Raw genomic sequence first — 13,122 nt, 5'->3', positions numbered from 1 at the left:
GGTGGGTAAATGAAGGGTTTGGATCGATGATTTAAGTGTGAGATGGACAGATGGGGTTAAGCATGGAGAAAGGACAAGGATCATCAACTTTATGAAAAATTTTGTCCAGTCTTCAATGGTCTAATCCTTTTCAATGTTGCATGGCAACATTTTCCAATGCATCCCCCCTTGAGGCACGTGTGTAGTACCCTCCTTTTGTGGTGTCCAAACCTTCCTCATTCAATTGTACAATCAAATCCCTTCAATGCTCCTCTCCTTTTTTCTATAAGATAGAATAAAGAATGATTAATATCATTGAAAAAGCTAACTTTTCGGCAAGAGTAGTAAGGAAAAAAAATTAGATTGTTTATTCATGAATACCAACTAACTAACTAACTGTGTATCCTTATATGCACCTTGGTGGCACATGGGTGACACCAAACTTAGTTTGTAGCACTGTGATGAAAAAGTTTTGTTCAAAGCTCCAAGACTGGCATGCTCTGAATTGCATTCATGCTCTCTTGGCATGCTTTGAACACCAAACTTATTCTTCACTATATACTGCATCATAAGGATTTCACCAAGTGTTTGTCAAGTTTGGGTTGGAATTCATGAATATTGACTTATTCACTATTTTCTAAAAGCATTTAAAACATGGGTTACATCCCATGAAGCGCTTCTTTAGCGTCACTAGCTTGGCGTTTCTCCTTCATCAGGGAGATTGATAATGTTTCAAGTCTTCTCCTCTGGCAGTAGACCTATATCCAGTGGTTGTACCAATGATCTCTACATGTTCCAAGGAGAGAACTCTGTTGATAGTGAAGACCTTAGGTAACTGAGATGGTACAGTGGGGATATCTGGGGGGATATCTGGGAAGTAAGCTGAGATCACTTTATCCCCTGGAGAGAAGTCCTCGGTAGGTATCTTCTTTTTCCTCCACCTCCTTGGTACCTTCTTCTTTGTTCCTTGTGATGTTGTTTTTTTCTTTGTGACTTCCTCCTCTAAGGGAATGTTGTTGCTGGTCTCATATAATTCTGGTTGCTTAGGTTCCTCCTGATTTTCTTTGAGCTGTGGCATTTGCTATTTGCCTTGTTCCTCAATCAATGGGATTCCCAGAAGAGCTGGTTGTGCTTCAGTGCTTGTTTCTTCCTTTAGTATCTCACATTGATCTTTCTTTGGTTCATTGTTCTCTTGATCTGTTTCTTGTGAGTGCTTGAAAACATTGAAGGTGAGCTGTTCATCATGGATCCTCAAAATGAGCTCCCCTTGCTCCACATCTATGGGTGCTTTGGCCGTAGCTAGGAATGGTCTTCCCAATATGATTGGGTGAGTGTGACTCTCTTCCATGTCTAATATGACAAAGTCTGTCGGGAGGAAGTATTTTCCAACCTTCACCAACACGTTTTCCACCACTCCTATTGCTTGTTTTTGAGTTTTGTCAGCCAGCCTGATGACTACATCTGTGGGCATTATCTCATTGATCTGCAGCCTCTTCATAAGGGATAAGGGCATTAAGTTGATGCTTGCTCCCAAATCGCAGAGTCATTTATCAAACATGGTTTCTCCTATAGCACAGGGAATGTAGAAACTCCCTGGGTCCTTTCTTTTTGTAGGCAATTCTGGTTGAATGAGAGCACTGCACCCCTTATTCATCACTATAGTTTGGCCTCCTTTGAGTGAGCTTTTCCTGGGAAGCAGCTCCTTCATATACTTGATGTATGCTGGCATTTGTTGGAGGGTCTTGATGAATAGTATGTTTACATGGAGGGATGCAAACAAATCAAGAAACCTTGAGTATATTCTCTTCTCCACAGCACCATTGAGTAATTGGGGAAAGGGTGCATAGAGTCGCAGCAACTCCTGTTGTGAGATTTTGGGTTCTTGGTGATCTTCCTCCTGCTTCTCTGCTGAGGTATCTTCAGGTTGTTCTGACAGCTTGTTTGGCTTGCCCTTGGTCTCCTGATCACTTATAGTGACCATCTTGCAATCTTTCCATCTTACTTTCTTTGTTTCTTCTCTCGGATTTTTCTCCGTATCACTTGGGAATCCCTCTGTAGGTTTGGGAATCTGCTCAGAGAGATAACCCACTTGAGATTCCAACCTCTTGATGGTGTCTCCCTGGTTCTTAAAGTTGGCTCGCACTTCCTCCTTGACACCTTGTTGTCTTGAATCTCTTTGCATATGCCCTCAAGTAAATTCTCAATCCTTGAGAGTCTGTCATCAGAAGGTGATGGTGAGTTGAGATTGGGGGAATGAGAATGGTTAGGTTGGCTTTGGTATAGGTGTTGAGAGGGGTTTTTATGTGAGTGTTGATATGGTCTAGGTGTGGCATGTTGTTGAGCTATGTTGCTGGGATTTGGATGTCTTTGATCTTGGCCTTGGTCTTGTTGATTTCCCCATCCAAAGTTGGGGTGATTTCTCCATCCGGAGTTGTAAGTTTTGGAGTATGGATCATGAACTTGTCTAGGTGAGTTTCCCACATAGTTGGCTTGCTCCCAATCACCTTCTTCTCCTATGTTTACTCCTTCTTGAGTTGGTGATGAGGTGATGGCTGCTGCAACTTGGTTCTCTTCCACCTTCTTGGTAAGATCTGCTAGCTGCTTGGTGATCATCTTGTTTTGGGCTAACAGTGCATCCATGTGGTTCAGCTCCATTACTCCTCTAGTGTTACTTCTTTCAGAGGCATAGAAGTAGTCATTCTCAGCAACTGTTTCGATGACATCTATGGCTTCTTCAATGGTTTTCTTCTTATTCAAAGAGCCTCCTGATGAATGATCCACAGCCTTCTTTGACTTATAGAAAAGACCTTCATAGAAGATGTGAAGTTGGACCCACTCATTAAACATCTCTGGTGGGCATCTCCTTGTTAGGTCTTTGAACCTTTCCCAAGCTTCATAAAGTGTCTCCCCATCTTGCTGTCTGAACGTCTGCACTTCAGTTCTCAGCCTATTGATCCTTTGAGGGGGGTAAAACCTTGCCAAAAACTTATTCACTACCTCCTCCCAATTTGTCGGGCTTTCTTTTGGGAAGGATTCAAGCCATTTGGATGTCCTGTCCCTGAGTGAAAAGGGGAACAAGAGCAGCCTATAGACATCCGAGTGGACTCCATTGGACTTCACTGTGTCACAAATCCTCAAGAAGGTGGTCAAGTGTTGATTCGGATCTTCTTGAGCACCTCCTCCAAATGAGCAATTATTCTGCACAAGAGTGATGAGCTGAGGTTTTAGCTCGAAATTGTTGGCATGTATGGTGGGCTTCTGAACGCTGCTCCCACAGTTTCCAGGATTAGGATTAATATAGGATCCTAAGACCCTCCTTTCTTGCCCAGCACGGTTGGCATGGCCTTGATTATGAACCTCCTCTTCATGGTTGTTCTCCAAATCCTCTTCTATGTTGGGTTCAAAATACTCTTTCTCTTCTTCAGCACCTACTACTCTTTTTCCTCTTGCTTCCCTCCTTAATCTAAGGAAGGTCCTCTCAAGTTCAGAATCAAAGGAAGTTGAAGCCCCGCTTCTTCTCTCTGTCATACAATCAACAAGGCACGAGCAAGGAAAAAAATGCAGCAACTATTCTAAAAAAAATGCTGTTAGTGTGAGTGATGCAATATATCGAACAGTTAGTGGGTGAGTGAGAAAGATCGTAAACAACTGGAATAAAAGGGTAAAGGAATGGGAGGAAAACAATTAAAACTGAAAGTAAATTGCTCAAACAGAAATTTAAATCAGCAAAATAAAAAAATGCTCAATCTAGTTATCCTCCAACTTAATCATTGTTGATACAAAATCAATCCCCGGCAACGGCGCCATAAACTTGATGCATGGAAATCCGTCTAGTAACAAATCTCCCTTCAGCAAGTGTACCGAATTGTCGTCAAGTAAAAACCCACTATAGAGTGAGGTCAAATCCCACAGAGATTGATTTGATCAAGCAACTTTAATTAGAGGAATGTTTTAGTTGAGCGAACCAGAATTTGACTTGAGAATTGCAGAACATTAAATTGCAGAAAAGTAAATAGCAGAATAAGTAAATGCTAGAAATAAAGAGCTAAATGTAAATGGCAGAAAGTAAATGGCAGAATCTTAAATGGGAATGTGGGATATGCTCATAAAAGTAAATAGCAGAAATTAAAGAGAATGGGTAAGATCAGAAATGGGGAGTTCATTGGGCTTAGGAGATGTTGCATTCTCCGGATCAAATTCATTTTCATCTCTTCCTCAATCAATGCATTCATTGATCTCCTTGGCAATCTTAAGTGATTGAATTCCAATTCCTTGGTAATCCAATCTCTCAAATCTTGATCAATAGCCAATTCCTTGGTCAATTGCTCATGAGAAGAGATAAAGTATGGTCACTGATTATACCATATGCATTCCCAAATCAAGTATTGATAGGATTATAGTCACATATCCATCCAAACCCAATTTGATCCAGCATGAGAAAGCATTTCTAGTATGATCTCTTCATTCCTCTTCCAAGGTTCCGAAGAGATCCAAATATGAATAGTTTCTTTTCCAAGATAACTACCCAATTGGATGAAGATTCAAAGCTTTCTAGTAGAATCAAGAGAAACGATAGAAGAAGAAGAATGAAAACTAATATTGATCCATCAAATTGCAGCAGAGCTCCCTAACCCAATAAAAGGGGTTTAGTTGTTCATAGCTCTCAAAATTGAAAACAAAGATGGAGAATACATCATGAAAGTAAAACTAGAAGTTGTAGAGAAAGTAAAATACAGAGAGTAGTTCTATGCCCAAGGCTCCCTAAAGTTCCAACCCCCTTTCTAATTCAAAGCTACTCCTATATATACTACTCTTCTAATCTTATAGCTGGTTCTTCAAATCTTGGGTCTGGGCCTCTTGGATCTTGAGTTTGAAGCAGTTATCTTCTTTATTGGGCTTAGCTCTGCTTGCAGAGAGAAAATGTGAAGTTGGCAGGGACTTTGGCTTAGGACGTTAGTGGTGTCAACGTTAAGTGAAAGTGTGGGTTCGAGAATGTTAGTGACAATCACCTTTTTCACTAACGTTTCTCACCCAAATATGATCACGTTGACTTCAACATTAGTGGCACTAACGTAACCACTAACGTTGCCTCTTGGTCCTTCGCATACGTTATTGGGACTTACCTTTCCCAATAACGTGGTGAGTCACCCCTTCTCCCTACGTTAGAGTCCACATTAACTAAGTTAACGTGGAAAATAACGTAGTGATGCCAATCCTTCGAGAACGTTAGTGACACCTACCTTTGTCACTAACGTTCCAATGTGCCCCTACTTCCCACGTTAGAGTCCACGTTAACTAGGTTAACGTGGCTTCTAACGTAGTAATACTAGCCATCTCCAACGTTAGTGACAAAGGTGAGTGTCACTAACGTTGGCTCATCATCTCTTTATCCACGTTAGCTTCCACGTTAACAAAGTTAACGTGGGAGTTAACGTTGCTCATGGTGGTTCTTAGGTGTTCATCCCAACGTTAGTGACAAAGGTAAGTGTCACTAACGTTGTCGATCAATTGCTCTCTCCACGTTAGCTTCAACGTTAACTAAGTTAACGTGGGAGTTAACGTGGCTTATGGAGGCTTGGCCAACGTTAGTGACAAAGGTGAATGTCACTAACATTAGCTTCTCTTTTGCTTCTTAACGTTAGTGTCCACGTTAACTGATGAGCGGATATTTTATACGCTTTTCGGGGGTAATTTCATGTAGATTTTAGCATGTTTTAATTGGTTTTTAGTAGAATAATATCAGTTTTTAGGCAAAAATCATATTTATGGACTTTACTATGAGTTTGTGTGTTTTTCTATGATTTCAGGTATTTTCTGGCTGAAATTGAGGGAGCTGAGCAAAAATCTGAGTTAGGCTGAAAAAGGACTGCTGATGCTGTTGGATCCTGACCTCCCTGCACTCGAAATGGATTTTCTGGAGCTACAGGAGTCCAATTGGCGCGCTCTTAACGGCGTTGGAAAGTAGACATCCAGGGCTTTCCAGCAATATATAATAGTCCATACTTTTCGCGAAGAAAGACGACGTAACTTGGCGTTGAACGCCAAGTACATGCTGTTGTCTGGAGTTAAACGCCAGAAACACGTCATGATCCGGAGTTGAACGCCCAAAACACGTTATAACTTGGAGTTCAACTCCAAGAAAGGCCTTAATTCGTGGATGACTCTAGTCCCAGCCCCAGCACACACCAAGTGGGCCCCAGAAATGGATTTCTGCACCAATTATCTTAGTTTACTCATATTCTGTAAACCTAGGTTACTAGTTTACTATTTAAACAACTTTTAGAGATTTATCTTGTACCTCATGACATTTTCAGATCTGAATTACATACTTTTTGACGGCATGAGTCTCTAAACTCCATTGTTGGGGGTGAGGAGCTCTGCAGTGTCTCGATGATTTAATACAATTCCTTTATTTTCCATTCAAACACGCTTGTTCTTATCTAAGATGTTCATTCGCGCTTAATTATGGAGAGGGTGATGATCCGTGACACTCATCACCTTCCTCAATCCAGGAACGTGTGCCTGACAACCACCTCCGTTCTACATTAGATTGAATGAGTATCTCTTAGATTCACTACTCAGAATCTTCGTGGTATAAGCCGGATTGATGGCGGCATTCATGAGAATCCGGAAGGTCTAAACCTTGTCTGTGGTATTCCGAGTAGGATTCTGGGATTGAATGGCTGTGACGAGCTTCAAACTCCTGAAGGCTGGGCGTTAGTGACAGACGCAAAAGAATCAATGGATTCTATTCCAACCTGATTGAGAACCGACAGATGATTAGCCGTGCTGTGACAGAGCATAGGAACGTTTTCACTGAGAGGATGGGAAGTAGCCATTGACAACGGTGACACCCTACATAGAGCTTGCCATGGAAGGAACCTTGCATGTGGGAAAGGATTTCAAGGAAGAGTTGAAGTTCAGAGGACAAAGCATCTCCAAAACTCCAACATATTTCTTATTACTGCACAACAAGTAATGCTTTTATTCTCCATTATTAAAGTAATAACCATTTATTTTATGCCCTTTTCTTTATTAAAATACGAGGCTAAAGAATCCTATTGGTATCCTGACTAAGACAAATAAAATAAACATAGATTGCTTCAAACCAATAATCTCTGTGGGATCGACCCTTACTCACGTAAGGTATTACTTGGACGACCCAGTGCACTTGCTGGTTAGTTGTGCGAATCACAAATTCGTGCACCAAGTTTTTGGCGCCGTTGCCGGGGATTGTTGAGTTTGAACAATTGAAGGCTTATTTTATTTCTTAGATTAGGAATAATTTATTTTTGTTGTTATAGAGTCATTAAATTTTGATAGGATAGTCTCTTTTCAAAAATTTCTTTTCAAAAATATTATTTTTCTTAATTAGTTGTTAATTTTTCGTGAGTTTAGTGTCATATTTTAAGTTTGGTGTTAATTGCATATTTTATATTTTCTTTAAAATTTTTGTGTTAGTGTTCTTGGTTCTTCCTTGATCTTCAAGTTGTTCTTGTCCATTTTTCTTGATTGATCTTTAGTTTTTCTTGTTTTGTGTCTTTTCTTGTTTCTCTTGTGCTTTTTCAAACAGTAACTTTCAAAAATTTTTACTTATATCCATTTTTAAAATTAACTCTGAAGCTGCTGCCCATTTTGCTGGAGCTTTAGTAGTTGTTCTTCATAATTGGGTATCCTCTTTGGAATCTTTTTCAAAAATAATTTTTCTCTTATTGAATCTTGTGCCAAACTTTAAGTTTGGTGTTTTCTTGCTAAGTTTTCTTTAATTTTCGAAAATTTGTCTTGGTTTTCAAAAAAATTTTAAGTTTGGTGTTCTTCCTTTTGTTCTTGGTGTTCTTGTGAATTTTCAAAGTGTTCTTGAGTCTTTCTTGTGCTTTGATCTTAAAATTTTTAAGTTTGGTGTTCCTTGGTGTTTTCCCTCCAAAATTTTCGAAAATAAGGAACATTGGATCTAAAAATTTTAAATCTTGTGTCTTTTGCATATTTTTCTCTTTCATCATAAAATTCAAAATTCAAAAAAAAAAATATTCTTCCTAACTAATTTTAAACTATTTTTTTCGAAAATTTTATATATAAAAAAAAATTTCAGATTTCAATTTCAAAATATTTTTCAATTTCTTTTATTTGTTTCGTTTTTATTTTATTTTATAAAAATTAATTTTTTTATAAAATAAACAATAGCAACATACATATCATCTCTTTTATTCCATTATGGAATTAAGTGGGAATGATCAGTCCAGGAGGACTCTGGGGTCATATGCTAACCCCACTACTGCTTCATATGGGGGTAGTATCTGTATACCCTCCATTGGAGTTAGTAGCTTTGAGTTGAATCCTCAGCTCATTATCATGGTGCAGCAAAACTGCCAGTATTCTGGTCTTCCACATGAAGAACCTACAGAGTTTTTGGCACAATTTTTACAATTTGCTGACACAGTACATGATAAAGAAGTGGATCAGGATGTCTACAGATTATTACTGTTTCCATTTGCTGTAAAAGATCAAGCTAAGAGGTGGTTAAATAACCAGCCTAAGAACAACATAAAAACATGGAAACAGCTTTCAAAAAAATTCCTGAATCACTATTTCCCTCCAAAACGGATGACACAGCTAAGGCTAAGCATCCAAGGCTTCAAACAAGGAGATAATGAATCCCTTTATGATGCCTGGGAGAGATACAGAGAGATGCTAAGAAAATGTCCCTCTGAAATGTTTTCAGAATGGGTGCAATTAGACATCTTCTACTATGGGCTTACAGAAAAAGCTCAGATTTCTCTAGACCACTCAGCTGGTGGATCTATACATATGAGAAAAACAATTGAAGAAGCTCAAGAGCTTATTGATACAGTTGCCAGAAATCAGCATCTGTACCTAAGCAGTGAACCTTCCATGAAAGAAGAAGCTAAAACAGTAACTGCTGAACCCAGTCCTGTGGATCAGGCTAATGAATTCAACCAGCAGTTAGACTTTCTAACTCAGCAGCTAGCCGAATTCAAAGAAATATTACAGGAAACAAGAATGGCTAACAGGAATATGGAAGTGCAACTAAAGCAGACAGAAAAGCAACTGTCAAAACAAATAGCAGAAGAATGCCAAGCAGTTCAACTAAGAAGTGGGAAAACATTAAATACCTCACTTCAAAGCAGCAGGAAGCCAAGAAATGAACAAATGGCTACTCAAAATCCCTCTGAGGACAATCAGAGCCCAGAGAGGAATAATGATGGCGCTGAACGCCCAGCCTATGCTCGTTCCTGGCGTTCAACGCCAGAAACAAGCATGGATCCGGTGTTGAACGCCCAAAGGGAGCATGGTTCTGGCGTTCAGACGCCAGTAACAAATAGGGAGATGGCGTCTAACGCCACTCCAGCTTCCACCCCTGGCATCCAAATGCCAGTGGGGGATCAGTCACATACAAGTGCTGGTGACAACCCTTCTAAAAAGGCTTCCCAACCCACTTCTGTAGGTAATAAACCTGCAGCAACTAAGGTTGAGGAATACAGAGCCAAAATGCCTTATCCTCAAAAACTCCGCCCAGCGGAACAGGATAAGCAATTTGCCCGCTTTGCAGACTATCTCAGGACTCTTGAAATAAAGATTCCGTTTGCAGAAGCACTTGAGCAAATACCCTCTTATGCTAAGTTCATGAAAGAGATCTTAAGTCATAAGAAGGATTGGAGGGAGACTGAAAAAGTCTACCTCACTGAAGAATGCAGTGCAGTCATTCTGAAAAGCTTACCTGAGAAGCTTAAAGATCCTGGGAGCTTTATGATACCATGCACATTAGAGGGTATTTGTACCAAGCAAGCTTTATGTGATCTTGGGGCAAGTATCAACCTAATACCTGCATCTACTATCAGAAAGCTTGGTTTAACTGAAGAAATCAAACCAACCAGGATATGTCTTCAACTTGCTGATGGCTCCATTAAATACCCATCAGGAGTGATTGAAGACATGATTGTCAAGGTTGGGCCATTCGCCTTTCCTACTGACTTTGTGGTGCTGGAAATGGAGGAGCACAAGAGTGCAACTCTCATTCTAGGAAGACCTTTCCTAGCAACTGGCCGAACCCTCATTGATGTCCAAAAAGGGGAAGTAACTTTGAGAGTCAATGAGGAGGAGTTTAAGTTGAATGTTGCCAAAGCCATGCAATATCCAGACACCCCAGATGACTGCATGAGTGTTGATATTATTGACTCTCTGGTAAGAGAGGTCCATATGGCTGAGAGTCTCGAATCAGAGCTAGAGGACATCTTTAAAGATGTTCAGCCTGATTTGGAGGAATCAGAGAGAATAATAGAACCTCTGAAAATCCCTCAGGAAGAGGAGAAACCTCCCAAACCTGAGCTCAAACCATTACCACCATCCCTGAAATATGCATTTCTAGGAGAAGGTGATACCTTTCCTGTAATCATAAGCTCTACCTTAGAGCCACAGGAAGAGGAAGCACTAATTCAAGTGCTAAGGACACACAAGACAGCTCTTGGGTGGTCCATCAGTGATCTTAAGGGCATTAGCCCAGCCAGATGCATGCACAAAATCCTATTGGAGGGTGACGCCAAACCAGTGGTCCAACCACAAAGGCGGCTGAATCCAGCCATGAAGGAAGTTGTGCAGAAGGAGGTCACTAAATTACTAGAGGCTGGGATTATTTATCCTATTTCTGACAGCCCCTGGGTAAGCCCTGTCCAAGTCGTCCCTAAGAAGGGAGGCATGACAGTGGTTCATAATGAAAAAAATGAACTGGTTCCTACAAGAACAGTTACAGGGTGGCGTATGTGTATTGATTATAGAAGGCTCAATACAGCCACCAGAAAGGATCATTTTCCTTTACCATTCATAGACCAGATGCTAGAAAGACTAGCAGGTCATGAATACTACTGCTTCCTGGATGGATATTCAGGTTATAATCAAATTGCAGTAGATCCCCAGGATCAAGAGAAAACGGCATTCACATGCCCATCTGGAGTATTTGCATACAGAAGGATGCCATTTGGCTTGTGCAATGCACCTGCAACCTTTCAAAGGTGCATGCTCTCTATCTTCTCTGATATGGTAGAGAAGTTTCTGGAAGTCTTCATGGATGACTTTTCAGTATTTGGAGACTCATTCAACTCCTGCCTTAACCATTTAGCACTTGTTCTGAAAAGATGCCAAGAGACCAACCTAGTTTTAAACTGGGAAAAATGTCACTTTATGGTGACTGAAGGGATTGTCCTTGGGCATAAAATTTCAAACAAGGGAATAGAGGTGGATCAAGCTAAAGTTGAAGTAATTGAAAAATTACCACCACCTGCCAATGTTAAGGCAATTAGAAGCTTTCTGGGGCATGCAGGATTCTATAGGAGGTTTATAAAGGATTTTTCAAAAATTGCAAAACCTTTGAGCAATCTGCTAGCTGTTAACACGCCATTTGTGTTTGACACAAAGTGTCTACAGGCGTTTGAGACCCTGAAAGCTAAGCTGGTCACAGCACCAGTTATTTCTGCACCAGACTGGACATTACCCTTTGAACTAATGTGTGATGCCAGTGACCATACCATTGGTGCAGTATTAGGACAGAGGCATAACAAGCTTCTGCATGTCATTTATTATACTAGCAGTGTTTTAAATGATGCCCAGAAAAATTACACAACCACAGAAAAAGAATTACTTGCAGTGGTTTATGCCATTGACAAGTTTAGATCCTACTTAGTAGGATCAAAAGTGATTGTGTACACTGACCATGCTGCTCTTAAATATCTACTCACAAAGCAGGATTCAAAGCCCAGGCTCATAAGATAGGTGTTGCTTCTGCAAGAGTTTGATATAGAAATAAGAGACAGAAAGGGAACAGAGAATCAAGTAGCTGATCACCTGTCCCGGATAGAACCAGTAGCAGGAGCATCCCTCCCTCCTACTGAGATCTCTGAAACCTTTCCGGACGAGCAATTGTTTGCTGTTCAGGAAGCTCTGTGGTTTGCAGACATTGCAAACTATAAGACACAAGGTTCTCCTTTTGTAACAATGGAGAGGAAGCATGAAAAGCTTCTCTCACTGCAGAGTCAACCAAAGCCCCCACAGTCCAACTCTAAGTTTGGTGTTGGGAGGCCACAACCAAACTCTCAGTTTGGCATTGAACCCCCATATTCAAACTCTAAATTTGATGTTGGGAGGTCCCTACCTTGCTCTGATTATCTGTGAGACTCCATGAGAGCTCACTGTCCAGCTAAGGACAATAAAGAAGCGCTTGCTGGGAGGCAACCCAGCCAATCACAAAATTTAATTTTATTTGTTTTTTGTTGATTTTTACAGGTATATGTCAAGGTATCTTCAAGGTAAAAAAGCAATTGATTGAATTCACAGAGTTATAGGAGAATTTGGAAGCTCACTGGCGTGAAAAAGCCAGTAAGAAATGTTTTGGGCGTTGAACGCCCAAAAGAAGCACCCACTGGGCGTTCAACGCCAGTAAGGGTAGCCATCTGGGCGTTAAACGCCAGAAGGAAGCACCTTCTGGGCGTTTAACGCCAGATTGTTAGCATCCTGGGCGTTCAGAAAAACGCCCAATGACAAAGGACTTCCTGGCGTTCAACGCCAGAAAGATGCATCAGCTGGGCGTTGAACGCCCAGGAGAAGCAGCATTTGGGTGTTAAACGCCCAAAACATGCATCGTTTGGGCGTTTAACGCCAGGATGGTGGGGAGGAGGTATAATTCACTTTTCTTTACAATTTTTCTAAATTTTTATGTTTCAATTCATGATTTCTTGCATACACATGTTTCAAAATGTCATCCTTCAAAATCAAATTAGTTTTCTAAGAACCCTAATTTCTAAAATCCCTTTTTCAAAAATATCAAATATATCTTAATCCATACAGCTAAATTGTTTTCCAATCCAATCCAACTCTTTTAAGTTTGTTTTCAAAACTCAATTATCTTTTTAAAATCTTTTTCAAATCTTTTTCAACTCATCATATCTTTTGATTTCGAAATTTCCTTTCCCTCTACTCCTCTTCTATCCTTTATTTTGCTTGAGGACAAGCAAACCTCTAAGTTTGGTGTGATTTGCCATGATCACTGAGCTAAAACTCATCAAGATCATGGCACCTAAGGGAACAGGAAGAGCAAGGATGTGAACTTAAGGGAGCTGAAGCGTCAGAAATTAATTC

The sequence above is a fragment of the Arachis hypogaea genome, chromosome 2 (assembly GCF_003086295.3).
Source record: "Arachis hypogaea cultivar Tifrunner chromosome 2, arahy.Tifrunner.gnm2.J5K5, whole genome shotgun sequence".
NCBI lineage: Eukaryota > Viridiplantae > Streptophyta > Magnoliopsida > Fabales > Fabaceae > Arachis > Arachis hypogaea.
Note: the sequence above shows the minus strand (reverse complement) of the source record.